The sequence below is a fragment of the Lacerta agilis genome, chromosome 11 (genome assembly GCF_009819535.1).
Source record: "Lacerta agilis isolate rLacAgi1 chromosome 11, rLacAgi1.pri, whole genome shotgun sequence".
In the NCBI taxonomy this organism is placed as follows: Eukaryota; Metazoa; Chordata; class Lepidosauria; order Squamata; family Lacertidae; genus Lacerta; species Lacerta agilis.
In genome coordinates this window covers 25,837,134-25,851,577 of record NC_046322.1, presented here as the reverse complement: position 1 = coordinate 25,851,577, position 14,444 = coordinate 25,837,134, and positions in this window count along the sequence as shown.

Here is a 14,444-nt window from a genome sequence, read left to right as displayed (position 1 = left end):
TTTAGGAATATTATTTCCATTAATGGAACACACAGAGACACACTGCGGCACCAGCTATCTTACTGGGAACAAATTACAGAAATTAATTCACTTCCCAAGGTAACACCTCTTTGCAAACATCACTGCCCTTCTAATAATAGGGTAAGGAGGGGTCATGTTCCTAATCATATCACAGCAGTTGGGAGTTATGACTGGGACCTCAAGAGAAACAGCTCACAGAGTAAGGCAGGGCTTGAAGACCAAACGTAGCATCCTGCCAGGGAGACATTTCTCCCCATAAGTAGTGAACTCTTGAAAGGCTGGATAGTGAAACTACAGCTTGTGGCTTCTCCAATTTCTCTTCGTTTAATTAATTTGATTAAGTAAGTAAACTTGCCTTTCCTCCCTATTTTCAAGTGTGTATTTTCAAGGCAGCCTACAGAATCAAACCGCACAATCCAAAATACGAAAAAGCTAAAAAGCACCATACTGTAGCAGCAAACAAGAAAACCGCAAAGCATCAGCAGAATCTAAAAAGTTATGAGCAAATAAAAACATTTCAGGTTGGCTCTAGACCAGGACGGTCCAACTTTTCATACCAAGTGGGCTGCAAAAGTACTTTTGACATAGAACCAGTGGGTCACATACTGCCTTGTCGCATGGAGTTGGGGAGCAAGGCAAAAATTTGACACCCGCACACTGCCTTCCCAAAGCCAACTAAGCGAGGCAAAGGGCCTTGGGAAGGAGGCGCGAGGCTCTGGCAGCAATAACTAGGCTTTGGCAAAGAGGGAGGCGGACTACAGGTATAGGACTTTGTCAGAGTCCTCATGTCTCCTTCCCAGCAAGGGATGGAGAGTGCAGCATCAAATGTTGAGGGCTGCCAAAAAAAATGGCCTTTCCCCATTTATCTTTAGCTGCTCCTGAACTGTTGGTGAATTTCAGCCCTCTCCTGGGTATTATTTGGCAAAACATCCTCCCCAGTTTCCTTTCCTTCCAGTGCTCCTCTCCTAGTCCATTGCTTCCTTCACCCACCATTTCAAACTAGCAACTGAGTTTCGTTCAACATTCAGCAAGCTGAAATTTCTCGCAAGAGAAACTGATGGAGAATTCCTCACACGTGCCTAAGAACACTGATCCCTTGTGCCTGCAATTTTGCCACCTAGCATGAACTTATTGGGGGGGGGGATTTTAAGATGAAATATTCTGTGTATCTCCCTTCTGTTCCCTGCTTCCCTCTCACCTCGATCCCATTTCATCACATAAGTGAAATAGTCCAGTGTGCTTAGGATTACAGCCTAAAGCCTCAAAAGTAGGCTGGTGGAATGGGGAGGGCTGTTTCTGTTCAGCCTCAGCTGCAGATGAAACTGCTGAGCATAACCCAACCAAAATTACACACCCTATTGAGTCTCATTGGTTTCAATAAAAAGGATTAAGCAAGTGCCTAAACCCCTTCCACTGTAATAAATGATTTAAATAAATAAATAAAAACCTTTTGGTTGTGTGCTCAGCTCAAATTGTCCAGAACTCATCCCCCTGAACACAGGAAGAAGGCGATTGCCCCAACCAGGTAATTGCTTTGCCTTTTTAACAAATCTACATTCTCCTGTCAATGGGTACCATTCCATTAATGATAATGGTGATGCTCAAAATCATATGTCAAGAGTAATGAATGGAACAAAAGCAACATAATGTTCTCAGCCATGCCCTGCTGGTTAAGAACTGCATTAAGCGAGATTCAGGATAAATGAATGTTTTGCTAGTAATGAGGCAGGCTTTGGGGGGGGGGGAATCTAATGCCAGGGTGACCTTAAAACTCTACATGTGCTTCCGCACAGAGCTTGTGATTGTAACTCAGTCTGGAAAATGCTATCCTGAATCACGTCCTGAAATCCTTATTTCTTGAAGTCCCATAGTTACTGCTCCTGGGCATTTAAGATTTTCAGACTAGATGAAGAAGTGTGCATGCACACGAAAGCTCATACCAGGAACAAACTCAGTTGGTCTCTAAGGTGCTACTAGAAAGAATTTTCGATTTTGTTTAGACTAGATGAAAACATTGAAAGAGGCATTAAACATTGAAAACATTGAAAGAGGCATTAAAGCATATGTTGGAATTTACTGCCCAAATACAGACAAAGCCTAAGTAACAGGTAATGTTTTTTAATTAGACGTGCTAATCCTTCTTTTAAAAAAAAACACAAAAAAACCCAGACAAGCATGTTGCCCGTTCAGAGCAAGTCCTTCAGAGCTTAGTCACTGGAAATCTACTTACAGAGCGCAGCTGACACAACCCAGCTGTGTCATGGCCTACAGAGATTCCAGGTAATAAAGGAAAAGTAAGCTCTTTGCAGAGTCATACAGAGAGGTTATTCAGATGCAAACCAATTTATTTCCAAAAGAAGGGGGAAATATCACCAAGTCGGAGAAAATAGGATTAGCTGGCAATTTTCATCAGAGAATAAAGGAACTTTTCTTCTTATCAGTGTCATTTGGAATAAGCATGGAGCAAGAAATTTATATAATGTCAAATCTGCATCATTAAAAAATAAAATCAAGACACCCGCCTGGCACTGATCATGACCCAGAGACAGACTGTGAACTGTTTCCTATAATCTGGCTGGAACACGACAATGCATTAAAGACACCTTACAAGATTCTTATAAAAGAAAAGAAAACAAGAGTCCAATTCTGAAGGGTAACAACTGAAAACAAGAAATCCTATTACTTTAGATGTTTAAACAAACAAACAGCAGCTAAAGAACCCCCCTTTTTCTGCTCACAAATGTCTTGCATTATTGCCAGAAGACACAGAGATTTTGTAAAGCATCGCAAAGAAAGCAGCTCCACAGCAGCAGCATCCATGGATGGATAAAGCCTTTGAGCATGTCAGATCAGCAGTCTGGAGGCAAGCAGGTACCTACCAATCAGGTTGTCACACTGGAAGGAGACAGGCAGGTGAATGGGGAGATGGAATCCAGCCCAAATGCAGCCTGTGGCAATGTGACAGGTTGTTCCTGCAAAGGATGAGCCACCAATCCTGTTTGAAATTTCCCCGCTGATAATCAGTAAGATGTTGACGTGGATAGGAGGGCAAAAAGTTGAATATTTCATAGAGGTGGCATAAAAATGGAGAAATGTTTGTGCTAGTAGGGGCTGCCATATGTAACCTGCACTCAACAATGCTCCATCTGCACTCAACAATGATACATCTTTCCAAGTTAGGCAATGCAATGAAATATAGCTCACCATTGTTGGGAAACATAGAATTTGTTGTGCATTTTTTGTCATTTAAATTTATACCCGATCCTTTGAATCTGTTACAAATGTAGCTTACGTTCAATATTTAAAATACCATTAAAAAATTGAACCTCAAGAAGTAGAGCTTTTTCAGTGGTGGCCCCTAAACTTTAGAACCAACTTTCAACTACTGTTTAGCAGATATGAGAGCTTACCCTTGCAAGGTGTCAATCAATTCAGACTCTACTTTTTAGTCAGGCATTTATGATTAGATCTGCTACTATTTTAAAAACAATGGCTCTTGATTTTAACCCTCCCCAGATTGTGTTGTTGATGTTTTATTATTTTAGTCATATTGTTGCAATTTGTGTAATTTGTCGCTTTGGAAATCTGTTTGATGGTCAATTAAGCTAACTAACTAACAGTGCAATCCTATGAATGTCTGCTCAGCAAGTGAGCCCCATTGAGTTAAATGTGGTTTATTCCAGGCAAGAGTAGATAGCAGCATTCCCCAGCCTGATGCCTTCTACAACTTGACCAATTACAGTGGTGCCTCGCAAGATGAAATTAATTCGTTCTGCAAGTCGTTTCATATTGCGAAAAATTCGTCTTGCGAAGCACAACCATAGGAATGCATAGGAATGCATAGGAATTTAATTCCCATAGGAATGCATTGAAATTTTCGTCTTGCGAAGCATGGCCATAGAAAAATTCGTCTTGCGAGTCACCCTTTCGTTAGCGAATGCCTTTCGTCTAGCGAGTTTTTCATTGTGCGAGGCATTCGTCTTGCGAGGTACCACTGTATCAGGAATGATGGGAGTTGCACCCCAAAACCATACTGAGGACACCAGGCTGGTTGGTATTTAACACCAGCCAAACTTGCTAAAAGACAAACTTGCTACAAGACAAGAACCAATGAGTGTTGGAAATGTAAAGAAAGGGAAGGTATCTTCTACCATATTTGGTGGACTTGTAAAGATGTAAAGGCTTTCTGGGAAATGATATATAATGAGTTAAAGAAAGTGTTTAAAAATACAGCAAGATCAAGTATTCCAAAAAGACTGGAAATTCACATGATATCTGAAAGATCATTGTAAGCAATTAACATCACTAGCAGGGAGAAGACTTGTAATGAGAAATTTTCTATCTTTCTATATTTATTTAATTTTTTGAGATATTCTGTAATGAGTGTAATTAGAATTGGAAAATGTATAAATTGCAATAATATAAAGGTTAATTTTGAAAGCCATGAGGTGGGAGGGAAGCAAGTCGACAGGCTCTAAGAGCCAAGGCAGTACAGTGGATAATGATGATGTGAATGTATAATATTAAATGGAAAATAAATAAAAAATATATTTTTTAAAAGAGGACACCAGGCTGGTGTAAAAGATTCCATTCCTACCCTTGCTTTCTTCTTTTTGTCACAAGCCAGTGACCCATCTCAGTGTTGCTTAACCTGCCATTGAATCAGACCAAGACTTTGTGCAAACATGGCGAGAGTGTAAATCCCCGCTCAGCCATGAAACTCGCTGGTGAGAAATAACTCCACTTATTCTGAGACAATTTGAGATGTGGGAGGGAGTCATATTGATGGGACATTTATATATACACCACTTCACATTGTTCTTGTTAATACCCATTGCCTCTATTTCACTCCCTCCTTCTCTTACTCTCTCTCTGTACAACATGTACCTTGTTGACATTTCCTCCATTATATAATTATACTTTCTGTGCCATTTCCCCAATGTGCTTGAAAGAAAAACGGTGTGAGAGGTTTTTAGGACTAACTCTAACTAGCTCACTTAGTATCGGTGAACATTAAGATCAATTGCATGAGCTGGTATAGCATTGATACAAATTTTATTCCCCTTCAAGGCTTATTTTTAACCTGATTGTGTTTTTTAGAATTAGTAATTAGCACTGAGAAATATATATTTTAACTCTTAAAAGTCAAGCCACATTTAATATTTAAATTGACTCCATGACTTCAAATATGGAAGCTTTTCCATTTTGAAATCAGGTATTATTAGTATTACTGAAAAGCTATTTAGAGACCTCACTAAGTTCACAACAATTCCCCTCCCCCCTCCGGGCCATGCCATTTTATTATTTGGAACCACTTAAATCCTTCTGGTACCATTTTATATCTATTGCGCCCATTTTGCATTAGATTTGTTCAGTACAGCTTAGCCCTGTTACAGCAAAATGAATTTTCCTGCTACTCAGGAACACATCATGGAACAAATGAAATGGCACAAATTAAGGCTGTTACTCCTTTGATTCTCTTTTAGTCCCAAATGAGCAGCTGTAATTAGAACAACCATGGCAAGGATTATAAAAATAAATGTTTGAGGTACCTTGAGGCAACAACTCCTATTTGGAATTATTCTAATTCCTGCCCTTCCGCCATGGAATTCAGAGAAGCCTAAAAAGGAACTGACCAAACCAAGGTCTGCTTAAGTTTCAGGGCTGCATCAACACATTGTGCTGCCTGAGGCAAAAGACAAGATGGCACCACACACACATTCCATGTGCAGAAGCTGACTGGATTTTCAGTTGAATGTTAAATCAACACTGACAGTATCATCTACATCCTCCAGGCTTGAGGGCAGCCAACTAACTTAACAGAAGGTAGGGCATGTAGCGCGCACACAGCTCTGTCCTTCAAGCTGCCTGAGGCAGCTGCCTCGCTCTGCCTAATGGTAGAGCCATGCCAGCATATTACTTTCAAACTATTTCCCTTGTTTCCACCAGAGGGGGCCCACAGAAAGTGCCCCAAGGAAGGGAGTAATGTAAAGTCTTATTTAAAGATAAAGAATGATAAGAAGGGAGAGCAGCAGCAGGGGCCTTGATGTGACTCATCAGCGGTTAGCACCTGAATAGCGGTCTGAGCAGGCCCAAGTCACTAGGCCACATTCTTACCCGCTATGGGGTCATCTGCATTGCATTTCTATTTAAATCATCATAATTCTTTCTAAATGTGCATCTAATTAGAATATAAGTCAGCATTTGCTAATTTTATGCAAATTAGCATCCTTGTCATTTTTTTAGGTGACACGTTTTCCTCTTTTTTTACCATGTTGAAACCCACCCTACTCTGGGCAGCTGTGTGTATTGGACTAAAATGGGGAGGACAATAAATGTTTTATGTTTATGTTCAGTCGTTCAGTCGTGTCCGACTCTTCGTGACCCCATGGACCAGAGCACGCCAGGCACGCCTATCCTCCACTGCCTCCCGCAGCTTGGCCAAACTCATGTTAGTAGCTTCGAGAATACTGTCCAACCATCTCATCCTCTGTCGTCCCCTTCTCCTTGTGCCCTCAATCTTTCCCAACATCAGGGTCTTTTCCAGGGAGTCTTCTCTTCTCATGAGGTGGCCAAAGTACTGGAGCCTCAACTTCAGGATCTGTCCTTCCAGTGAGCACTCAGGGCCGATTTCCTTGAGAATGGATAGGTTTGATCTTCTTGCAGTCCATGGGACTCTCAAGAGTCTCCTCCAGCACCATAATTCAAAAGCATCAATTCAAAAGCATAATTCAAAAGCATCAAAGACAACAGGACAATAAAACTGCACCAATAAAACTGCTTCTCTTACCAACATCCAAGCTCCAACCCAGCTGCTTTCCCAACTGGAATACAAACAAGTTCTTCTCATAATTGTAGGTGAACGTTGACTGATCCTTTTCTATTCTTTTTCTCTGCACGTCCATTTTTGAAAGGAAAACGTTTGCAGCTGTTTACATCACACTAAACTTGCCAAGTCTTTGAAACATGATGCAATTAAAAAGGAAAAGGAAAAAGAACATGCTGCTTAGTAAGAACAATGACTGGACCTTTGGGGAGAATTTGTTTTCATTTTCTTCTGTTTTTGAAGTGACGCTGCAGAGAAGACATGAAATCTGCAAACACAAGAAGGGGAAAAGGCACCACTCTAACAAAACATTTGTCTCCTAATGTGTACATTTCTACAAAGCTTACAGTCTGTTGTTCTTATTAGATAGCTAGCCCCATCTTTAATTGTTTAATACAAGGGGAAAGCTGTTGGCTTGTCAAAAAGCAAGGAAGATGTCATTCTGAGCATCACTATCAAGCCCTGCTTTTGAGCTTCTGAGGGGCATTTCTCTGGCTACTATTTATTTAATAACTAGCCTCATACCTAGCATAGCTCAGGAATTCTAAGCAACAAAACAAACAAACAAAATCACTCCAGGATTTAAATCAATCTTGATTCAAAATCATAGAAATGTATACAGTGGTACCTCGGGTTACAAACACCTCGGGTTACAGATGCTTCAGGTTACAGACTCCACTAACCCAGAAATAGTACCTCGGGTTAAGAACTTTGCTTCAGGGTGAGAACAGAAATCGTGCAGCGGCGGCATGGCAGCAGCGGGAGGCCCCATTAGCTAAAGTGGTACCTCAGGTTAACAGTTTCAGGTTAAGAACGGACCTCCAGAATGAATTAAGTTCTTAACCCAAGGTACCACTGTAATTGTAGAGTTGTAAAGTTTGAACAGACCCCAAGGGTCATCTCATTCAAACCCCTGAAATGCAGGAATCTTAACTAAAACATCCATGACACATGGCCATCCAACCTCTGCTTAAAAACTGCCAAGGAAGGAGAGTCCACAACCTTCCAAGAGCTGTTCCACTGTTGAACAGCTCTTACCATCAGAAAGGTCTTCCTGATGTTTAATCAGAATCTCTTTTCTTGTACCTTGAGTCAATGAGTATGGGTCCTTCCCTCTAGAGCAGGAGAAAACAAGTTTGCTTTATCTTTAGATATTTGAGGATGGCTATCGTATGTCCTCACAGTCTCCTTTTTTCCTGGCTAAACATACTGTTCAACCATTCCTCATAAAGCTTGGTTTCCAGACCCTTGATCATTTTGGTCGCCCTCCTCTACACACATTCCAGCTTGTCAATAGCCTTCTTAAACTGTGGTGTCCAGAACTGAACACAGTACTCCAGGTGTGTTCCGACCAAGGCAGAATAGAGTGGTACTATTACTTCTCTTGATCTGGACACTATACCTCTGTTGATGCAGCCTAGAATAGCATTAGCTCTTTTTACTGCTGCATCTCACTGTTAAAACATGTTAAGCTTGTGTTCTCCTAAGATCCCTAAATCCTTTTCACATGTACTGCTGGCAAACCAGAAGTCCCCCATCTTATATCTGTGTAGCTGGTTCTTCCTGCTTAAGTGCAGAACCTTACATCTGTCCCTATTGAAATTCATTTTGTTAGTTTGGGCCCAGTTCACCAGTCTGTTAAGGTCAACTTAAATCCCAATTCTGTCTTTTGTAGTATTAGCTACGACTCCCACTTTGGAGTCTTCTGCAAATTTGATGATCACCCCTCAATGCCTTCATCCAAGTCATTTATAACAATGTTGAACAGCAATGGGCCCAGAACCCTGCAGCACCCCACTTGTCGCTTTTTTCCAGGATCATTAGTGAGCAAACACAAATAAAAACCTGTTTCTTGGACTCAGGAACCATCTTTTAAAATCTGATTATGATATTATAAGAGGTGTTTAAATGAATCGTGTGCAGACAACAACCCTGTGAGGTAGGTTAGGTTGAGAGAAATTATCCAGTGTTCTTCATAGCTGAGTTTCCCATGTTCTAGACCAGGACACTATGGCCGTTTATGCTGACAGGTCCATTCAGCTGTTAAAGTTTTCTTAAGATAGCCAGTCATTTTAATTATGGTACTTTATGTTCTATTGTATTTGTATACATTGCTGTACACCACCTTGATATATTGCATAAGGGGGTGGTTTATAAATATTTTTTTATAAGAAAATAACCACTACACCACCCTGGGTCTTCTTTTAGAGGGTAGTGGGAGACCCTCTGAATTTTCAAGTGATCCAAGTATTGTTAAATAGATGAACGGATGAAAACATTTTCTGAGCGTTTCTCTGGCTCAAATGCACTTAATGATGCTCTGGACTGCAGCCACTGTAAACAATAATAACACTTCATGAAATCACAACACGTATGAGTCCACATATGATATTCAGTTGCAACGAAAGCTGGAAAGCATTCGGGGGTATTTTTTGGGTGTTTTTTTAAAGGCAAGGCGGAAATGTCAATAATCTCAATTCCCAAAGAAACAGCCCTTTACACAACCACAACCCACCTTACTCAGGGAACTACTGTTCCCTACAGTTGCTTAACAAGTGAACAGCTGTCTTCCAGCTGGCTCTGCTCAGTAAAAACACAGAGAATAGCTGCCACCTGATAAAATATGCCAAGCTCATCAGCCCGCTCGAAAAATTAACTGTCTGAATAATGCTGTTCTTGAAGTCAGTATAAAATGTATTTCATTCCAAAGTCACTTCCTAATCTCTTTTAATTGACCTAAGGATTATTATTGCAGGGAACTCAAGTCTTTTACCCTTTTTCAAAGTGGCTTTTTATTAGAGGTACTTTTTATGCCATTGTAATTTTTTCCCCTTACACAGTCCTTTGCCATTTAATTATGAATAGCAGCAGGGTTCAAATCCCTTTTACATCATATGATTTTGCAGTGGATTGCTGCTGCTGCTACTGCTTATTGTATTGTCCTTGATTAAAACAGCATCCACAAAGGACAGACTATACTACTAGGTTTTAGACACAACATTTCAAGGAGGGCATTTTCTCCATGGAAAGGATCCTTTGGGATACCTGTGTGCTTGATAGAGAAGCTCTTTTCACCCAACATGGTACAATAATGATGATAATTAATAATTTTATTATTTGTACCCAGCCCATCTGACTGGGTTGCCCCAACCACTCTGGGCAGCTTCCAGCATGTACAAAAACATAGTAAAAATTTCAACATTAAAAACTTCCTTATACAGTTATACCATCGTATAACTGATGGTACTGTAACCAGATGGTACAAAACTGTTTCAATTCATTGTATGGCTTCAGTTGTAATTTGCCTTGCTCTTCCCTTATGAGTTGTTTATATGTTACCCTTATTTTCTCCATATTTTTCCTTAATACAGAAGATCATTTCTAGTGGGGCTGCCACTCCAGGATTATAGCCCCCATCCCAGCTACGCTGAGAGATAGCAGCAAATGGAGGAATTTCAATAGCTGAACAGCAGATACTGTCGTACCTCGGGTTATGTGCTTAATTGGTTCCGGGTCACTTTACGTAACCCGAAACGTACGTAACCCGAACAACGCGTTTTGCGCATACGTGGATCGCGCACGCGGCGGGTTACACTTCCAGGTTACAGGAGTACGTAACCTGAGGTGCGACTGTAAAGGCAAATGACTTTATAACTGGACATATTCAGACTGACACATGCAGTGAAAAGGAAAATAATTAGAACACCTCATTTGAAATCGTATGAAAAGTCAGATAATGTAATAACACGAATAGTAATCGCTAAAAATGCAGCTGTTATCTTAATGATTAAGATATTAACAAAGACTCCAGAGTAAGCTTAGCAGTTACAGGATGAGAGGAAAGGTCTTCCCCGTTTGTGAAATGCTCTTCCCAGTGGGGTTACGCCTGGCACCTTCATTATAAACCTTTAGGCACCAGGCAACAATGTTCCTCTTTAACCATGCCTTTGGCTGATGGATATCCAATGCACTTTTAAAATGTGTTGAGGGTGTTATTGGGTTGTTTTTCTTTTTCTTTTGATTATGTATTTTGTGTTTTTATGTTGTGATTCGACCCTGTGAACTGCCCTGAGAACTGTGGGTATAGGGCAGTATACAAATTTAATAAATAAAATAATCCAAAACTGGCCCCGTCCACCACCTTGGGCTACTTTTAACAGGTGTGCAGGTGTGCCTACCTGTCAGTCACCTGACATCAAGTGAGATCAAGTAGATTCCTGCCTGCTTTGGGCAGGGACTGGCAAATCTAGAAAAGTAAATAGCACCATCTTTTAAAGCAGGGCTGACGCTCCAGATGTTGCTGGACTACAACTCCAATCATGCCTGATCATGGGTGATGCTGGCTGGGGCTGATGGAAGAGCTCTGTGTTAGCTAACCCTGTTTTAAAGTGTGTGCAGCACATATTTCTTTATGAAGGACTCTACAGTTTCATTGCTGGTGGCTGCAGGATTGGAAGATTTAAATTGCTGCAAATGCAGGGGGTAGAGGCAACTGTGGTAGTATAACTGAGAGATTCTCCAAAAATTGGCACCAAAAATGGTTGCCTGGGAACTGTCCATTCCGAATTCCAGTAAAATATTTTTATTACATTAGAACAGTTTTATATGAGTACTTTCCCAGGATTGCAAGTCCAAATGTGAAAAAAGTCACAAGTCCCCAGAGCAATAACCTTTGCTTTAAAATAATGTAATTCATGAGAAATCATATTTAGTGGAAACTGTGCAAGTAATAACAGACATAGTACCATTTCTATCTGATATTTTCTGAACTGAGGGTGTGACAATTACTTTCGTCCAGCATCATGAACTCTGTAAACATGGGGTGTTGTTTCAAGTCTCATGGTGCTAAGATTGGAGATAAGCCACTGCTTGCTCCTTGATCGTAAAAGGCAGCAGCAGAGACTCATCTCCGATCCTAGCGCTGTGGGATTACAGCGCTAGAATGTAAAACCCATGGGATGACAGCGCTAAAGTCAGAGTGCAGACCTTTGCCTGCTCCAGCAACTTGAACTTTGAATCAACTGACATCAGATGACTGAAAGGTAGATGGCTCCACCCACCTGTCAGAACACTCACCTGTGGGAGATGGGCTAGTTCTGGCCACAGCCCTCTTGACAGATACAATTCCCCACCTCCTCTTAAGTGAGGGGAAGGAAATCACAATTTGGCAGCGTTGCTTTTCAAGTCTTAGTTTCCCTTGTTAAGCAAGTGGTGCAGTTCCGTCAGGCAATTAATTTTATTGGAGGTCAGTGTCTGTGAAACTCTTGACAGAGAAGAGATGGCGAGTAAAACTATTTATTAAGATTGGCGCCAAAGTAAAAAAAAAGCTCATGGACCATTCTACTCTGTGACCTAAGTCCATGTTTCCTCTGGAGGCTTAATCTTTATGGTTTCCTTTGATTTGTTCTTGCAATTATTACTAAGTAGAAAGTATCTCAGCCAGCCTTGAGAAATATGGAGCAAGATATCTTCTCAAGCACAAAAGCAATCAAATGAAACTGCAGTTGCAGAGCACAGAAAGAAACCAAAAGAATGTGGGCAGTTATAAACTCTGATTGGCATGTGCCTTATTGTCATGTGCCTGTAGAACAGCCTTCCCCAAGATGGTCCTCTGCAAATACTTTGGACTGCCATTCCTACCAGCCCCACCCAACATGGCCTGAAGCAGCATCTGGTCTTCCATGTTTAAATATGCTTCCAGCTTGTTTTATTGGCACATAAAGGTTGACCCGGTAACAGTCCCACACTAAACGGGATCAATGCTGTTAGGACTCGGTGTCAAAACAGTTGCCTCCCAGCTATTTTTGCTGTCTTGAGCCTTTGGTTTTTAAAGTTGCAAGTGCAGAAGTGCAACAAAACGTTTCGGTGTATGTCTGGTCCCTAACAGAAGTGCTCCTGTTTAGGGCTTCAGCTAGTCTGGTAAGCGAACACTGGAGTGCTGTTTGGGACTTCCATGGGGTCAGAAGGTTTTAAGAGAGGGGAAAGGGGGAGAGGACCAGTTTTTGTCCATTCCTACCTTTCTGTACTCTGCCCCACCCCAGTGGCGGAGCTTCATGCGGAGAACAGGCAGGGGCGTGGCTGGTGTGTGCCCCGGGGGTGTGGTGCGCCGCCCACAGGGGCATGGCACAAATCGCGAGGGGCAGCCGCAGTGGCACCCCATGGGATCGTGGTGCCGGGGTGGTGCGCTCCCCCCACCCCTCTTCCTCCGCCAGTGCCCCACCCCCACCCCACCACTATGCTAAAGGGATCAGGTTTGGAGTTCAGAGTTGTAACTCGATTGGGAGAAATGGAGTCCCTACATGAAGAGGCATTGATTGTTAAACCACTGTGTGGGGTATAAAGGTATCCTAAGGATTCTCAGCCCCTGTAACAATCTACAGCTTCCAGAATTCTTGGAGGAAGCCATGACTGTTTAAAGTATTATCATTGTGCTTTAAATGTATGGTGTCAGTTCGAGGACACAGTCCAGCCAGGGAAAAGCATGGGGTAGGGGCATGGAGCAGGATGTGGCCTGGGGAGAGCCCTCAGGACCAATCAGAGAGGCCTACAAGGCTGCATTTGGTCCCCAGGCCTGACATTCCCCACCTCTGATTTAGCGTAACCTACAAGATAACAAACTTATTTAGAAATAGGTGGCACACAGCTGCTTCTTCATTTTCAGCAGCTCTCCATGTCCTGTGGAGATCCTCCACAGATGGGAAAGTAAGGTGAAAGAAGTCCCTACCGGTATGTTATTCTTACATTAAAATGTTTGCTCTTCTGTTCTCCAGAAAAGCCAACTCATGGAAAATAATCCTTTCCCACCCATTAAAAATAAACCACATCAAATGTGGCATGCAAGTGTGGTAGGGGGGGGGGGGTTATACAAAAGATCAAAAGATAGTCACTGCAAGGCTGAATTCTACCACCAGAAAGCAAAACTTTGTTCCCACCGAAAACTCCATCATGACATGCATTGCAAAGACACATTCTCTTAGTAAAGAGATACAAACTGCAGAGATGAGAAAAGAGATTGATTAATTTGTTCTGAAATGTTTTAGGAAAACTACTTTATTCCTCAGTCTCTCCTTGTCAAAGAAGAAGGGAGGGAGGGAGGGAGGGAGGGAGGGAGCGGGGAGGGGAGGTAAAACCTGTGTTCTGCCTGAAGTCTTTATACCCCAATAAGAAATGTTTTAGAGATGATGATTAAAAGTTTTGCTAATGTTCTGGAATTTTATCGCGATGTTCCTTTCCCACAAGAAAAGGACAAAAAAATTGCATGTTAGATTGTGCCTGAAGGATTAAGAGCTTGTAACAGTAACTATAAATAGTGTGCCAGTTTTAAAAAAAACCACAAAAAACTTTGTGGTGAGAAGGTTAGACTGTGCTGCGTGACTAAAATACTGTCTCCTGTGAAGCCAACTTCAGTGCTATTATTTTTGAAACAAGTCCAGACTCCAGACTTTCATGAACAGGACAACTTCAAGCTATCATATGACTTCAGAACAATTTTAAACCTGAGGTTTAAGTCAATACCTTTAAAAAAAGAAAAAGAAAGAAACTGTCTCTCCTCTTTCACTGCAAGCGAATATTGAGGAAGGGGCAAAAAAAAAAAAAA